This window comes from Cebus imitator, unplaced genomic scaffold (assembly GCF_001604975.1).
Source record: "Cebus imitator isolate Cc_AM_T3 unplaced genomic scaffold, Cebus_imitator-1.0 Scaffold109, whole genome shotgun sequence".
Lineage (NCBI taxonomy): Eukaryota > Metazoa > Chordata > Mammalia > Primates > Cebidae > Cebus > Cebus imitator.
In genome coordinates, this window is record NW_016107424.1 from 206,480 (window position 1) to 224,873 (window position 18,394).

At 35.2% G+C, this 18,394-nt stretch overlaps 1 pseudogene across 1 annotated transcript; it reads right to left on the reverse strand.

Moving 5' to 3' along the window:
* Positions 1–3,058: 3,058 nt before the first annotated feature.
* LOC108310866 lies at positions 3,059–3,676 on the reverse strand (annotated as a pseudogene). Its single transcript, XR_001827960.2, has one exon. The product of XR_001827960.2 is annotated as an anaphase-promoting complex subunit CDC26-like (transcript).
* Between the last annotated feature and the right edge of the window lie 14,718 nt (positions 3,677–18,394).

Consider the following 18,394-nt stretch of genomic DNA (forward strand, 5'->3'; position numbering starts at 1 on the left):
AACTAAAAATTAATTGTAGTGGTTTAAAAAAGAAAGTGGCTAATTTTTGATATCCCTCCTCAAAGGGGAAGTCTATGACCTTTCCTTCTTGAACCTGAGCAGACTTGTTGGGACTTGCCTGTTACCAACAGAATTCAGCAAAAGTGACTGGGTGATTTCCAAATGTGGGTCAGCCAGAGCAATGCAGCCTCAACCTTGTTTGCCTGAACACTTGCACTTGGAGCCCTGGGTTACCCAGTAAGAAATCCAGCTACTCTACAGCCACCATTCTACAAGGATGCCACATGGAGAGGCACTCCTATAAGGGAGTCCTAATCCAAATTATTCCAGCCCCAGAACCAAACAAAGGAGGGAACAGGACTTCGGACCTCAGTAATTGAGTCCCTCTCCTGGCCGTTTAGGTTTTTCTTAGAAGTGACCAGACATCATGGAGGAGAGACATGCTGTTCCCATTGTGGCTGGTCCAAATTCTTGACCTATAGAATTTGTTAGCAAATTACAACAGTTGATTTAAGATTAGATTTTATGATGATCTGTTTTGTAAAAATGACAGCTACAACACTGAGGAAAGCTACTTCCTCACATTAAAGAATATGAAAAAAAAAGATATGTTTCACAAAATGAAACAATGACACATAATGACAGAAATGGTATCTGAGAGGAATGAAGCAATAATACAAACAATATTTTACATTGGCATTGTGTCTTTGAGTCCACAGTACTTAGGACTCATTACAAATTTAACAAACTACCCAACAACAAAATACATTGAAATCTCAATTCATATGTAGCGGTACTAAAATTCACAAAAAAAGATAGTTGAAGTAATAAGAAATAAAAATCTAAAATCAAAAGATGAAATCAAACTTTCTTTTTTTTAACTTTTATTTTAGGCTTCAGGGTACATATGCTTTGTTACATAGGTAAACACGTGTCACAGGGGTTTGTTGTACTTATTATTTTATCACCCTGATATTAAGCCCAATACCAAATAGTTATCTCTTCAGTTCCCCTCTTTCTTCCCACCCTCCTCTTCAAGTAGACTCCAGTGTCTGTTGTTTCCTTCTTTGTGTTCATAAGTTCTTATCCTTTAGTTCCCACTTGTAAGTGAGAGCATGGGGTATTTGTTTTTCTGTTCCTGTGTTAGTTTGCTAAGGACGTAGCCTCCAGCTCCATCCATGTCCCCTCCACAGACATCTTGTTCCTTTTTATGGCTGCAAGGTATTTCATGGTGTATATGCGCCACATTTTCTTTATCCAATCTGTCATTGATGGACAGTTAGGTTAATTTCATGTTTTTGCTATTGTGAATACTGCTGCAATGAACATTCCCATGCTTGTGTTTTTATGGTAGAAACAGTATACGGTCAATTTATATTCCTCTGTGTATATACCCAGTAATAGAATTGTTGAGTCAACTGGTAGCTCTGCTTTTAGCTCTTTGAGGAACCACCATACTGCTTTTCACAACAGTCAAACAAATGTATACTCCCACCAACAGCGTATAAGTGTTCCACTTTCTCCACAACCTCACCAGCATCTGTTGTTTCTTGAATTTTTAATAATGGCCATTCAGATTGGTATGAGATGGTATCTTATTGTGGTTTTGATTTGCATTTCCCTTATGATAGTGATATTGCGCTCTTTTTCAAGTGCTTGTTGGCCACATGTGTGTCTTCTTTTGAGAAGTGTCTGTTCATGTCCTTTGCCCACTTTTTAATGGGATTGTTTGCTTTTCTCTTGTAAATTTTTTTAAGTTTATAAATGCTAGATATTAGACCTTTGTCAGATGTATGGTTTATAAATATTGTCTCCCATTCTGTAGGTTGTCTGTTTACTCCATCGATAGTGTATTTTGCTGTGCAGTTCTTAAATTTAATTAGATCCAGATGTCAATTTTTGCTTTCATTGTGATTGTTTTTGGTGTTTTTGTCATGAAATATTTACCCATTCCTATATCCAGGATGGTATTGCCTAGGTCATCTTGCAGTGTTTTTGTATTTTTCTGATTTATATTTAAGTCTTTAATCTGTCTTAAGTTGATTTTTGTGTATGATATAAGAAAGGTGTCCAGCTTCAATCATCTGCTTATGGCTAGCCAGTTATCCCAGCACCATTTATTGAATAAAGAGTCATTTCCCCCATTGCTTATTTTTGTCAGCTTTGTCACAGATGAGATAGTTGTAGATGTGCAGCATTATTTCTACACTTTTCATTCTGTTCCATTGGTCTGTGCGCCTGTTTTTGTATCAGAAACATGCTGGTTTTGTTACTGTAGCCTTGTAGTATAAAGTCAGGTAACATGATACTTTTTCTTTTTCTTTTTGTTTAGGATTGCCTTGGCTATTAAGGCTCTTTTTTAGATCCACAAGAATTTTAAAATAGTTTTTTTTCTACTTCTGTGAAGATTGTTATTGGTAGTTTGATAGGAATAACATTGAATCTGTAAATTGCCTTGGACGGTATAGCCATTTTAATAATATTGTTTCTTCCTATCCATGAGTGCAAGATGTTTTTTCATTTGTTTGTGTCTTCTCTGATTTCTTTCAGCAGTGTTTCTTAATTCTCATTGTCGTGATCTCAATGAATCCAGGAATTGGTTTTTTGAAAAAAATAATAAAATAGATATGCCACTAGCTAGACTAATAAAGAAGAAAAAAAGAGAAGATCCAAATAAACACAATTAATGAAGGGATGTTACTACTGACCCAACAGATATTTTTTAAAAATCAAAAACTACCATAAACACCTCTATGCACACAAACTAGAAAATCTAGAAGAGACTCATAAATTCTTGGACACATACATCCTCCTAAGACTGAGCCAGGAAGAAATTGATTCCCTGAACAGACCAGTAATAGGCTCCAAAATTGAATCAGTAATAAATATCCTACCAACCAAAAAAAAAAGCCAAGGACCTGATGGAGTCACAGCCTAATTCTACCATATGTACAAAGAAGAGCTGGTTCCATCCCTACAGAAAATATTCCAAGAAAGTGAGGGGGAGGGATACCTCTTCAACTCATTTTATGAGGCCAGCATCATCTTTTTTTTTTTTCAAAAATATATTTATTTTTAAAAGCAAAAAATCAGATCAGTTTTACAGAATCAAATTTTCCAGAGACAAACCAGAGTTTGGATTCCAGCTTAGAGTGCAAGTTAAGCATCAGTAATCTCATGCAGAAGCATTTATCTTTGACATTCTGCTTGACTGCAAGCACTCAATTCTCTAAATCTGGTTTGTACTTCTGCCATCATTTTATTCCATTCCACAGCTCTGGCATGCAAGATAATCCACCTTTAAAATTCAAGACTTCCAAATTGAGATGAATGATTATTGGGCTTGGGTTGGGGTTGATAACCAATCCAATCATTGATCGTTTGTTCCAGACTCTTCAGATCACTGCTGAGACCAATGGCTCCTTCTCCATCACTGCCTCCTATGACTTCCACATCTTCTTTCTGTTTCTTACGGGTCTCCAGGTCCTTTCGAATGCTCTCAAACTCATCAATGTTATAGAGCTTTAGCTCTAGGCATGTTGGTTTTCATCTCAGCATACTGAAGTCAACACTAAGTGCCAAACCTAGTGAACTGTATTAGCAATTCACAGGATTAACCTCAGCATCTAAACAGATCTTAAATGTGTCCGTCATTCATTAAACAAACGCTTCTTGTGCTCCAGCTACAAAGTTAAAAGGTACAGTCATAATCTCTTTTTGAGCCTGCTCAGCCCCTTCTCAGAACCTCAGCTCCCCCAACAAAACTACTCAAGGCCAATATCATCTTGATACTAAAACCTGGTGGAGACACAAGAAAAAAGAAAACTTCAGGCCAATATCCGTGGTGAACATGTATGCAAAAATCCTCAGCAAATTACTTGCAAACTTAATTCAGCAGCGCATCAAAAAGCTAATCCACCAGGATCAAGTAGGCTCCATCCCCAGGATGCAAGGTTGGTTCAACATAGGCTAATCAATAAAGGTGATTCATCACATAAACAAAACTAAAGACAAAAACCACATGATTATCCCAATAGACGCAGAGAAGGTTTTTGATAAAATTTAACATCTCTTCATGTCAAAATCTCTCAATGAACTATATATTGAAGGAACATACCTCAAAATAATAAAAGCCATTGATGACAAGCCCACAGCCAACATTATACTACATAGGCAAAAGCTGGAATGTTTCCCCTGGAAACTACCATAAGACAAGTATCCCCTCTCTCATCACTTTTATTAAACATAGTATTGGAAGGCCTAGCGAGAACAATTGGTCAAGAGAAAGAAATAAAGGGCATCCAAATAGGAAGAGAGGAAGTACAAACAGAGATCTGTTTGTAGGCAACATGATTCTATATTTAGAAAACCCAATTGTCTCAGCCCAAAAGCTCCTCCAGCTGATATACACCTTCAGCAAAATTTCAGGACACAAAATCCATGTAGAAAAATCACTAGCATTTCTATATGCCAACAACGGTCAAACCAAGGAGCAAAATCAGAAAGAATTCCATTCAAAATTGCCACGAAAAGAAGAAAATACGTAGGAATAGAACATTGAACATTCAAAACACAATCAAACTTGTAATTCAGTAAATAGCATTACCTTCAAGAACAACTGATACTTCTCTTCCTCTTACCTCCTCCCATTATAGAAACAGCAGCACCATTATGATCATGATCATCTTTACTTCAACTTATCAACCCAAATGCTGAAGATACTTGAAATGCCATAGATTTCCATGGCATGTTATGCATTTATTTTGTTTCTATATTTGATGTTTGATTTCATCTATTCCCATTGGAGATCACAAACTTTGTAAAGGCAGAACCAATGTCAAAAAAACTTAATCTATCACTTATAATGTTACACTTAGGTAGACTATAATAATCCACATTGAAAATAAAATTTCATTACTTGAACTAATTTGATTCTTTCTTTTAAAAAGTTGAAGCATACTGTCTAAATATCTTATTCTCCAAAAGATTTCCCTATGCTTTTTATTTTTATAACACAGAAGCATTTCTAGAAGATGCTTTCAAATGAGTCTGTATATTTCATTCCATAATTATCTTCCTCTTCTGCTTGGTTTGTCCAAAGAGGCATGCAGATTTAGATGGAGTATTGAAAACAAAGTGTCATGGAAACCAGACTCACTGACAGTCAGCCAAGTGCTTCCCTTTAAATCATTCCTTTGAAACAAAGTTGAAAATTATAAACTTTTTAAAGCCCTGACATTGTCCTCCTCAAAACAACCCACTTATGTCATTCCAAGGGTTTTGTTTACTGTCATGTACAGACAGCCTACATCTTCTCTGTGGCCCGAATTGCTCAGATTTTTGTCAAAATTCACTCAATTTGATATTTTTTTTTACATACCTGTCCTGAAATTGTGAAGCTGCTCTTCACAAGTTTAGAATTGAAAAACTGAAATTGAGTTAGCTGCTTTGTGCTGACCATAAAAGACATATTTTTTTTAAATATGAGCATAGATTTTAATGTGATTATATAATAGAAAAAAAAGTAAAGACAATCTAATAAATTTATTTGTGTTAGCTACAACAGAAATATTACAAAGATTTTCTTCTGGTCTTCGCTGTAGCATTTTATTGGCTTGTAAAGGCATATAGATTTTGCCAAGCTCAATGTGTTAGATAATTGAAAGTTCAAGATCCTATATCAGTGGTTGAGTTTTAGATTATATATGCTTATTTCTTACTATATTTTAATCATTAGTCATTACCTATTGTTATTTCTCTTGCCCACTTTGAACCTTTCAAATATCTTTAAAAGAGTTTGCCCTCTCCATATATCACAAATAACTTTTAAAATACTTCATCAAATAAATTAATTTTTCACAAATATGATTTAGATGAAATTGGTTCTCTTTGAGTAAAATGGGATTTTACCCCTTGGTTTGTATCTAAGTTGATTTCCAAAATAGTCACAGTCTTATGCTTTGTAATGTTATTGTTGGCTATTTATTAAGTTCATCTGTTGGCATGACACTTGAATTCAGAAAACATAACAAAGTATATTGCTATATTTCATGAGTTAACACTTTCAGAAAGCAAAACACCAAGTAATTAAGGGTGGACAAGCATTTGGAAGATTATTCAATTTTCTAACAGATTTGTTATAACGGTTATGGTAGTCAGCACTCTTGAGATCAAGTGCTGTGTAATGGAAATGTGTTTATTAAGTTTCTGTTGAATGTCTTCCAGTCCTTTTTAAGGAGGCGTGTGTTTTAATTGAGACAATGCCTAAAACAATACGATAATATTTCCTTATAATAAATGGCCTGATTGCCAAATATAATTAGAGAATCTCCAGGTTTCTGCCAAAAAAAAAAAAAATCAAATTGGAAACATAACACCAGAAAGTCCAGGTATAATAAGGAAATTAAGGTGATGGTCACTGTTACTGAAGCCTAGATTTGTGAACTTTCTCAGATATCCTTCTCAAGTCCTTAATTCACCTACCTCTACTTACCAGGCTCCTATGTTTTTATTTATGCAACTTGTTCCTATATATTATAAGACTGGTCACACTGAACTACAGTCCATGGTATATACTGTCTATCTGCCTCAGGAAGATTTGAAGTTATCAGGACAGGGACAAATTTTTTTTTCAACCTTGTACTTACAGAGTATCTGAAATAGAGAAGATATTAATATATGGAAATTGAATGGAATGTAGTTAAGTAGAGCAAGATTCCAACACAAAGAGGCATGATAAGTTAGTCTATATGGAAGTATATTATTGTCAGGACTGCTGTATCCCTAACACATGCCACAAAGCTTCTTAATGCTTTGGCTTCACCAAAATTACAAAAGTAAGTAGATTGGAAGATAATAGAAAGTACAATTATTTCTAGTGCCACTTTTTATTGTTTGCACATTTATCTTTCATAAATGCAATCAGCAATATAAAAAGACAGCATCAATTACCTTTTAAAGTAGCACAACTTGCTTCCACACTGCTATACGGGGATTTCTTTAGAAGACATATTGTGAATCATCTTGATAAGCATTAGTAAAATTAACATATATGTGAAGTTAATCAGCTTAATCAATCTGCGTTTATTTGTAAACTAAATTAAATATGTACAATTGTCACAGTGAAAGCCTAATCAGGGAGATTAGATCACTAAACATCATAGTTTGAAAGCATGACTTCAAATATAAATAACAGCCATGGCATGATGTCAGGGGGATCTTGCCAGAGAGTCAGCAGAATTTAGAAAATATTCGTCTCAGGTGAACTCAGACCTATCTATCCTTCTCAGAAAGGGACAAAGGCATTCTGCATACCTACTCAAGAATATGGCTGAAATATTACCAGTTATTATGTTATTCAGGTCATTCCACCAAAATGAAATTTAAGAAATGTCACAACACTTCGTATTACCTAATATTAATTTTTTTATATCACACTGCCATGTGTGTACCTATGCAACAGTCTTCCATGTTCTTCACATGTACCCCAAAATCAAAAATGCAATAAAAAAATAAAAAATAAAAATAAAATAAAGAATAACATTAATGTGTATTTCCAGATTTTCTTTTTATTCACCTAACTAAAAAGATTTCTGGAATGACCCATTTGATAGATATATTTGGCTCTCCACCCCTTTTATCCAGGAGTCAACTCTTTCCAGCTTTGCAATGTGAAACTGAGCAGAAATGAGGAGAAACAGAGGGAAAGTGGCTTACAAAGTTAGGGATGGGTAGAATTTATCAGAGAATTTGGGATGTGAGGCATAGGACTTCTCATGTGTAAGGGAAAAGGATAGGAGATAATTGTTTTTCTTTCTAAGTGTTACTCTCATCTACTTATTCTTCCCCACGTAGTTTCTTCACAGTTTTTAGAAAATCAAATAAGGAACTCTAAGTCTGGAGGACCGTGAAGCCCACCTTTTAAGGATTACACTGCATAACAATAAAGAACAGAGGGTTTACATAATCATGATTCAGTAAGATTCCCCAGGATAAGTACATTCTTCAAGACTTCTGAAGAGACAGCATTACATTACAGAAAGAAAACTGTGATAGGGGTCAAATAAACTTCAATTTGAAACCTGGTTCTCCTGACTACTCATTATATAACATTGAGCATGTTACTCTCCTACTCCAGAGATAAGCTGAGATTATGCAATCGAAATACATATAATCCAAATATATACAATGGGAATATTATACAGAAAAAGCATGATATATACTCAGGTTGTCATTAAATGCCTGTTAATTCTAATTGTGAAGCATCAATTGTCAAAAAACAAAAAAACCCTTATACTATTAGTTTGGAGCAAAATTAATTACTGTTTTTGCCGTGTTTTCTCACTTAGCTTTTTGTCAATCACTAAAAATATGTGTACTTCAGGAATATAATTAACAGTGGCACTCTATAGCATTTGCAGCATAAAAGTACTTTTTACAACTTTTTTATTTGAGTCTTACCACAATTCTGTTAGGTATGACTCAGTATAAATAGCCCCAATATATAGATAACCTGAGGCTCAAAGAAGTTAAGGAGTTTGTACAAAGCCAGCCAGCCAGTAAGTAAAAGAATTGAGGCTTGCATCCAAATCATCTGAATCTAACTTCTGTGATATTTCCACTAAATCTCCACAGTTGCAATGAGGCTATATCACATGAAATGCAATAAAGATAGAACATAAGTTCCTTGAGAAGCTGATCTACAGCATGGAATAGCAAAGGAAAAGTTTCACTACCAGAAATTGTCGACACAATCTCTGCAGAAAAGCAGTGTCATTCCATCTGTACAGAGGAAATATACCGCTTCACAGGACGGGCACTTTTGCATAAGGAAATACACATCGATGCCCTTGCTGCTTCTGTGCCTAACCCCAGCCCCTCTACCTCTTTGCCTGGCTACATATTAAGAATGTTTTAAAATTCAGTTTGAGCATCGTTTCATCTCAAATGCTTTCTCTCAACCTTAACCCCACCCCAGGCTAAGTTAGAGGTCCATCTGTCTTCCCACAACATTGTGTGCATAAGTCCATATAGCCCTTGCATGCACCAGAACAGGAGCTCAGTGAGGGGGACTTCTGCCTGGTTCACCCTGTGTTCTTATCATCTAGAGTAGTGTCAGGCATTTTAAAACAGGGTGCTTAATAAATATGTGTAGAATGAATTAATAGAACCTATCACTGCTTTTGAATTGTTTAATGTCTGGGTCATCAGTATACATATTCCATGAAAATACATGCTTTCCCCTATCTGTGGATTCAGGCCCTGGTATAGATTTTGGCATATACAAACATTCCATAAGTATTTGTTAAATAATGCATACTCAGCACAAGGCACTAAATCCATTACAGGCATTAACTCTCATACTCCTCATGATACTCTAGGAGATAGGTACTATTGTCCTGCCCATTTTGCAGATGAGGAAACTCAGACATAGACACATGAAATAGCTTACACAAAATCACACAGCTGGAAAGTGGTAGAGCCAATATTATCAAAAAGACCAAGAGATAACAAGTGTTGACAAGGGTGTGGAGCAAAGAAATTTCTTGAAAACTATTGGTGAATGTAGACTGTTGCAGTCAGTTGGGAAACAGTACAGAGGTTCCTAAAGAATCTCCATTCTGACCCAGCAATCCCTCTTTTGACTGTATACTCAAAGAAAATGAAATCACCCCCCATAAAGATAGCTACACTCCCATGTTCATTGCAGTATTATTCATAATAGCCAATATAGAAAAACAACCTAAGTGTCTTTCAGTGGATGAATGAATAAAAAACTGTGATTAATATATATACATATATGTGTGTGTATAATGGAATATTATTCAGCCTTTAAAAAGGAGATCCTGCCATTTGCAACAACATGAATGAAACTGGAGGACATTATGCTAAATGAAATAAGCCAGAAATAAAAGAAAAGCATTGTATGATCTCATTTATATGTGGAATCTAAAAAAAAAAATTAGGTCAAGTATACAGAGAGAATAAAACAGTTTTACCATGTTGCCAGAATTGGGAGGAAGTAGAAATTGAAAGATGTAAAATTTGTTCATGGGATGAACAGATATAGAGATCTAATGTACAATAGGATGACTATTAATAATATTGTATCCCGGAATTTTTGCAAAATGAGTAAATTTCAACTACTCTTGCCACACACAGGAATATGGGATGTGAGATGATGGAGATGCTAATTTGCTTCACTATCGTAACTATTTTACTATCGATATGTATCCCACTAGATCATGTTGTGTGCTATATATATATAACAAAATTTATTTTAAGAGGGCAGGAAAGAAGGAAGAAAGGGAGGGGGGAGGGGGAAGAGAGGAAGAAAGAGGGAAAAGAGGAAGGAATGAGGGAGGAAGAGATAAGGGGAGGGAGGGAGGAAGGAGGAAGAAAGGGAGGGGAGGGAGCGAGAGAAAAAAGAAGGAAGGAAGGACTAGGACTATAACCCAGGCAATTGGCTCCAGAGTTCATACTGTTAACCACTCTGCTCTACTGAATAAGTGCATGAATGAAAAAAACAACAAAATAAAGATGTTACAATGATATATGCAGTAATAGAGGCCTCAAGTAGTGCTACAAACACAGATGAGGGAGGAATTAATTCTGCCTGAGGATGGTGGAAACCTTCATATAACAAGTAGCATTTTTGTTCAGCATTGAAGGGTGAAGGGCACTAGGCAACAAAAGCGAAGTATTTATTGATTTATTGTGACTTTATGTGTCATTTATTGTGAACAATATTACCTATTTGAAGTCTAAAGTTTTGACAGTGTTTTTATTTATTAGCAATATTAACTCTAGTCATCATTTTAGCTTCTCAATCACTTCTTCTATGATGCATACCTCACATTTTTTTCCTAATTTCTTTGATAAAGATCATATCTGGGGAAATGCAGACTTTTATTTTTGTGAAGTAGATTGTTTTTGCTGATGATTATGAAATAAACTAGAACTGAGATGAAAAATATGAAGCAATTTTTTTTCTTCTATGTTTCATAAGATTTGCTTTGGCTCTTAACTCAAAAGAGCTTGAAACTGTAAACTGATCACTCCAGAGACCACCCACCCATTTTACAAGGTTCACAACTGGTTTTGCCAATCTTCCATTTGAGACCATTCCCAGTCCTCAAAGGAGCCATGAGAAGGAAATTGTAGAAAAGGAGAGATAGAAAATGTGGCCTATTTTGTGTAGGCCTATTGTGAGTGTGATTGGAAAATGGGAGTCACAGGGATGATGTGGACGTGAGCTAACACCACCATGGCAACATTAGGTGTCAAGTTCCCCAAGATGATTCCTACTGGAAGTTAGATCACCTAGAGCTGATTCTACCTCTGCAGCCCTTTGGCAAATTCAGGAAACAAGGCTTAGCTTGCAAGGGTCCAGCTGCTGAGCTTGCAAAGGAATGAAGAAAAAAATGTGAACAACACTTGCAAGAATGTCATTCAAAAAACTCCTTGAGATAAGTTAACTCAACATATGAAAGTCAGGACTCAGCGGAAAAATAAGTTTCATTTTATTTTACCCAGTTTTTGAATTGTGGGAGGAGAAAATAATATACTCAACTTGACCCCTCTGAAATACTTGAGTTCCTTTCAACTACAAAGGTCACTGTTGAATGTTTCTGACAAATAAATTTTAAATTAAATCTCCATAAAACAAAGCATCTGCATTTCAGCTTGATACCAGAAAAACCATATCCTGAATGAGAAGTTTTGTACTACACAGCATCAGTTTTTATTCTCTTACAGTGGAGTAAAATCACACCTTTATCCCCTAGCTACCTGCAGAAGACAATAAATAAAACACAAACACAGGAAAGGCTGACTCCCAATTCTGTAAGCATAAGCAAGCATTACCAGCAGGGCTACTGCTGGCACCACAGGCTCTGCATGATGTCATAATACAGTTCACTATTAAGGACAGGAAGTAGCCCTGGAGGACTTAAGATACCCAAGTAGTTAAAATGATGCAATGCATTTGCTGAAACATTAAGTGAACTTCAATACTGTCATCTTGCTGTTGGATAGTGCTCTATTTGGCAAAATATAATAATGTTGAAACAAGATCATTTCACACAATGACAACTGTAAAACAGGGTGATATGTGAAAGTAACTGGATTATGTACTACTTACATAAAACGGGGGTGATTATTGTCATGAAACAGCTCTTGGGAAAGGTAATATTTGAGCTGAGTCCTGAACAATGAAGAAGAACCACAGATGTGAAGAACAGGGGTAATGAGATTATGGGGAGAAAGAACAACAAATTCACACACTTTGTAAATAGCAGTGCTGAAAACTCAATCTTTTCCTCTTTCCATGACATCAAACTCTCTCTTTTTACTTAGTAAATGACAAACTGTGACCAACAGGTAAAACAGCACTCATGAGGTCAAATTAAGGCTATCACAATATTCTTATCTACAATCTTTTTTAAATAATCAATATTGAAATTAGCCATATGTTCCAATTAAGAGCTCAAAATTTTTAATTTTAATCAAAATGAAATCATTTTAATAGAAAATAACATTAATCCAAATGAAGGCCCGTATTTGATATTTAATTGCCAGTTTTTATCCCTCCAAGCCTTATAATGAAATTATCTTTATTTGCCTTCCAGTAACTCTAGAATAAATATACAAGTCTTAAGTAAAAAGATAACTTCTCTGCTGTGAGCCTAAAACATCTCTAAAAAATAAAGTTTATTAAAAAATTTAACTAATGTCTTAAATACTAAACTTTAATGCAGCATTTAAAATAGTCTAGAATTCTATAATTCAAAAGCCTCACCAAACTAATGAAATTTAAGAATTTAACAAAAAATACAGAAAAAATATCATAAATGAACATTATTTTTCTTCTTTTATCTGTAATTTCACAAACATTTAAAATAACTGAAGCATATATACATATATGTGTGTGTGTATATAAACATATAAACACACACACACACACACACACACATATATATGTGTATATATATAGATATGCTTCAGTTATTTTAAATGTGAAATTACAGATAAAAGAAGAAAATATGTTTATATATACACACACACATATACATGGTGTATACACACACACACACACACACACACACACACACACAAGTATGGTGCTTCATTCCCCAGTCTAAATCTTTTGGATGGATATCAGAAATAACTAAAGTTTTCAAAATATAGTAGTACCCAATTAAAATAAACAATAACTTTCCCCCTCCCATACACATATCTCTTCCTAAAAACATTAGCTAAAATCATCAGTGCTGGGCCCATTACCTGCTGAAAAATAAAATATATTAAAATATTTTTTCAAGTTGACCTATAAAAATTAGCAGTTGTGGACTAAATTATAAAGTTTATGTATTTATATCTCATGACACATTTAAAAGTTCTTCACTAATTAAGAGCAGAATGATTAGAGAATTAAATTCATTTGCAGTTCTAGACTGTTGGCTTTAAAAACATCCTTAAAAGATTTCCAACTCTCAATACTCAACATTTTTAGTAGAAGATTTTTGCTTATTTACTACATGCAATCATGACTAAAAGTGAACCTGCTTGTTTTATTATTTTGTTCTCTTCCACATTCTATGTGCTTATCAGTCACTCTCACACCTCATTACCTGGAAAGATGTGCCTCAGAATACACAATAAAGTATCTCTCAGAGGTGCCTGACTTCAACAAGCAGCAAGTCACTGTTTTCTCTGTTTCAAATGGAAATCAGTGTTGCCTTAAGAATGCTGGACAATACTGTCAGTTATCTTCAGTCTTTTATGGACAACATTCAAGACCAAATTAGAATTTGTCCTTGCCTGGCTAATCTTTTTTTTTATTTTAGAGAGGCTGTTAAAAAAAAATAACACTGAGGCTTAGAACTTGTTTTTCACAGATTTGTTTTTTATTTTGAAACATTAGGTAGTGGCAGGCTATGTTCTGCAGAAGTTGCTATTTAGTAGACTAAGAATTGTTTTAACTGCAGACTTTTATTCCTTGAATCCTTAGAATCCTTTAATACTAAGAATCATTTCAATAGACTATGAGGTTCTTAAAAGAGAAAAAAAACATATTTTATTTAGCTCTTATCCCTAACACCTAACCCCATGCTTGTCACATCAACTGGCATTCATTGGTAATTCTTGTATAATCAGGGATTTCAGGGAGTCCTTGACATTAATCATGAAGGTGACCTACTTCTAAACAATCTAAGCTTCTGGAATATTCTGCCCTCTCGGAGTTAAACTACAGTATTCCATGAACTGAATTCCCTACTGTCAAACAACTTTCACTAAAACTAAACAGTTACCATATGTATGGTTCCAATTTTTTTTAAGTTTTTCTTAATTAAGCTGAAATTTCCAGTTCATGTATATGCTGGAGGTGAATATCCATATTCATTATATTATAAACACCATTTGTGTTTGAGAAATTTTGAGAAAGTGTGGTCCTGTGTTTAATAGTGTGAACTGCCTAAAGAAGATAACCATATATATACATATGTAATTTTCAAGTACCAATCCTCTTCTCTGGCAGGGGAAACCTAGCCACATTTAGTTGATGATTTACTATGATTTAAGGCTTATGTCACTTATGGGTTTTTTTTTCTCTTTATATACTTTAAAGGGTTTTATGGTATTCTTGATTTTTAAAATGGGTATTATTTTAACTTCAAAAGTGACTATTTTATTTTTCGAAAATAATGCTCACATCCACAGTGGTATCCTGTTGGCCCGAGTACCACGGCATAGCGGAGCGGAGATCATGCTCAGTGTATGAGATTTGTGGCTATTTAACTCAGCATCACCACCACCCCCTTTAAATATGTCCAAATCCCCTTCCCTACATAATTCCATGATAGTGTAATAGTGAAGAGTTAACTCCAATTTTGATATTTGACTACTGACAGTTTTTCAAACCCCACGACTCCCCTTCTGCCTTCTGTATCGCATCTGGGAAAGCTGAGAAAGCCTGGTAACAGCTTCCTTTGTGCCAGTGGGAAATTTAAACAGTGCAAGCTCTGGCCTATGGATGTGCAAAAATCATAACAACTCTACCTCCTAACCACAATAAAAGCCAAACAGTCTCCATCCCCCTCCAAGCAAATTTTTTTGGACCTGCTTGGAAGCTTGCCCTGCTCTCTCCACAAAGTCTCATTATGTAACAAACCTTTTTATACTGTCTTGATACATGCATGGATATCATTAGTCTTGATATTCAAATCAAATTTAGAATGGAGGATCATCTCATTTTTAAAAGATGACCACAACAAGTGCCAAGGAAAGATCATAGCTCCCCAGAGGCAGATGCAGCCATATGTATAAGCTGACATGAGATTCACTGCAGGTTTAGAGTGGCCCTTTGCAACCTCTCATTTAAATGCTGCATATCAGGACAGTTGCAGAAGATTTCCAGAGAAGCCTGAGATTTGCAGTGGTTTCCAAGTGAGTTTGAAGAACTGCCGCTTCAGTGATGACTAATGCTGACTTTCCTGCTTTTTGTCCTCCAGTCTGTCAATGATTGTATAAACCTCAAATTTCCTACTAGCCCCTCCATTCTTAGAATATATAGGGGACTTCCATTTTCTAGACTGAACCCTGACTGAAATAATCAATCAATAACAGGAACAACTGAGTCTCAGACTTGGCCTGCAGATTGACACTCAATAAATACTTATGATGGCAGACTTCCTCTTTATCTGTGAGAGTCTGAATCAGCAAAATGAAGTGGCATGAAGAAATTGGTGCCAACTAAAGGGAGAAAGCTACCACAGTAATTCTATGGAGTAGTTAGGTCAAGAATCTAAAGGAAGAGAGCAGGCAATATTCCACAGGTGAGATCAAGCCTAGAGCCAGAGACAAAGCTGGAAGGGAATGAGATATCATATGAGGTTGGGTAAGGAGATGACGCATTTTTCAAACACGGTGAATTTTTGGTAAATTTGTTAAACAATTTGTTGTTGGTGAGATCAGGTTTGATTAGCCTACACTCAAATTTTGCTGTTCTTTCCTATGCATCCTCTAAAAATCACATGGTTCCCAATTCACTGTGCCTCAGTTATCATGCCCTGTATAGTAAGACCTAGCTGGAATGGAGTCCGTGAGCATATCTAGGAGAAGGGCCAGTATGGATGTCCAAATAAGCAAGTAAGAGCAGCTCCAAAGCCTAAAGCTAAAATAGAATTTTGTTTAAGAGTCTCTAGGGCTAATTTTCAGAAAACCAAGTAATGGACCAAAGAATGTATGTTTCTGGAATACAATTCCCTTGCTCTTCCTGGGCACTGTATTTCTGCCCAAATTGGCTTCAATGTCCATTAACTTCTTGGGGAAGTCTGTCTTTAAGGCTCTTTAAAGCTACTGAATAATTTTTAACATTATTTTTAAGTTTTATAGCATTTTGTCTTACACATCTGCAGAAATCAGCACCTTCCACCCTGACTGCAACTCCCTTACTGTGTTATTCATGGACTCATTTGCCACTGCTGTGACCAGTTGTGCTTCAAAATATATCAGTATCACAAATTAATGACTGAAATTTTCATTGGTGTCTTGATGTAAACATAGCCAGAATTTGTCTGTTTATCATTCTTCCTGATTCCTCCTTTAACCTTTAATGATAACTGCCTCATCTTTCAATCTAAGATCTGTGACTCCTTTTCTGTCAGCAAAGATGATACTCAACTCAGTCTGGTTTTCTTTTCATTTTTCCCTGAGATAAAGAGAAAAGACTAGAAATTGCAAAGTGTTTTCATAAGTTTCAAATCTACTGAAAAAGCAGGTAGGGGAGAACTGCGCAGAGGGGAATTATTTTGTTTATTGCAGGCTAAGATCAACTTGTAAGACAGTGGATAAAAATATAAAATAGCAATGACCTCATAACTGTACATTTTTGCTGAAGCATTAGGAACATCTATAGCTTTGTCCTTTGTGCTTGAGGGTGAAGTTATGATTAGTATTTTTTTCTGATTCCTGATTCCTGATTCCTGATCCTGAGTCGGTGGTTTTTGAAACAACAAAAACTTAAGAGATATCATTAAAGTGCCATCTTGGTGACGGTGAGATGGCAGAAAACTAAGTACAACACTGGTAATCAATATTGGTAATTAAATGCTCTAGAAACAATACAACAGAAGTAAGTAAGATTATAGCTTCATCCAAATACAGACATACTCATTTGCATGCTCTTTGACATAGACACATAAAAGCAAAGTCATATTCAATCATACTCATACCCTTTGACTAAAGTACATTCATATATGATACATGATAGACCAAGAAAGACTCAGAAACATAGCTCTCTCAGATGCATTGATTGAGACCCACAATTCCCCAGGCAGAGCACAAAGATAGGTGTATATTTAGGCCCACACTACCACTACCCCAGGGTACACTCACAAAAGCATTCTACAACTGTGCCACTGCTAGCATTCAGAAGCCCTTAGCCATGTAGTAAGTCCACTCTCTGTTATATGCACTTATCTGTAATGTGATCAATTTTATCCTTAAGTATTTTCTCCTCTTTTCACTGATTAACAGCTAAGTTCCTAGATACTTATTTTGACAATCTTATTGATGAAATATTCACAAGAAAAATTAAAATAAAAACTGAAGCACACTTCAAATCGCTGAGTGCAAAATATTGAATCATCTTTTACCACCACAAAATTTCTGTTACTGTTTAGTCTAGTACTCAGCTGAAGTTGAGTTTTCCTGAGTACTTTTAGAACAGAGCAGTCATTTAAATAGTAGTATTTTCCCCTTTGCTTTGCATTATGGTCTGCATAGAAGTACTTTGAAAGCTAGGAAATATTTCTACACTAATTAAAGCATGTAAACACTTCAGACTAAGTGTAGGCATGTGAAGTTCCTATTCAATTTTAGAAACTGAGTACTTTGGGAAAAAGAAATATAAAACGATGGCATTAAATAGTACATAATTGAAAGAGTTAAGGAATAAAAGATCAAAAATAATAAATTATATGTTGGGAATTCAGGAAACGCCCACAAAATTGCAGAAACAAAGACTTTCATCTATAATAACTAAGACTATTAACATTGTTAGTTATGACATAACAGAGGGTTTATCCAAAGGTCCTTTGTATGGTTCATCCTAGGTTTTGCTTTGTATTTAAAGATGGAATTTTATATGTTAATTACACTATTCCCCTGCTGTTTTTAGCATTAATGCAAATTCATAAGGCTTGATGTTCCTTCAACGCAATTGGGATTTCAACCTTCAGTTCACCTACTAATGTCACTGTGTCTCTTGAAAGAGGACAAAATCTAAGGCCCAAATATAAATTTTATATGCTATTCAACACCTATATAAGAATTGGTCCAATAATAAATTATATTTAGAAGACTCCTTTGTGCATGTTTTCTATTAAAAACC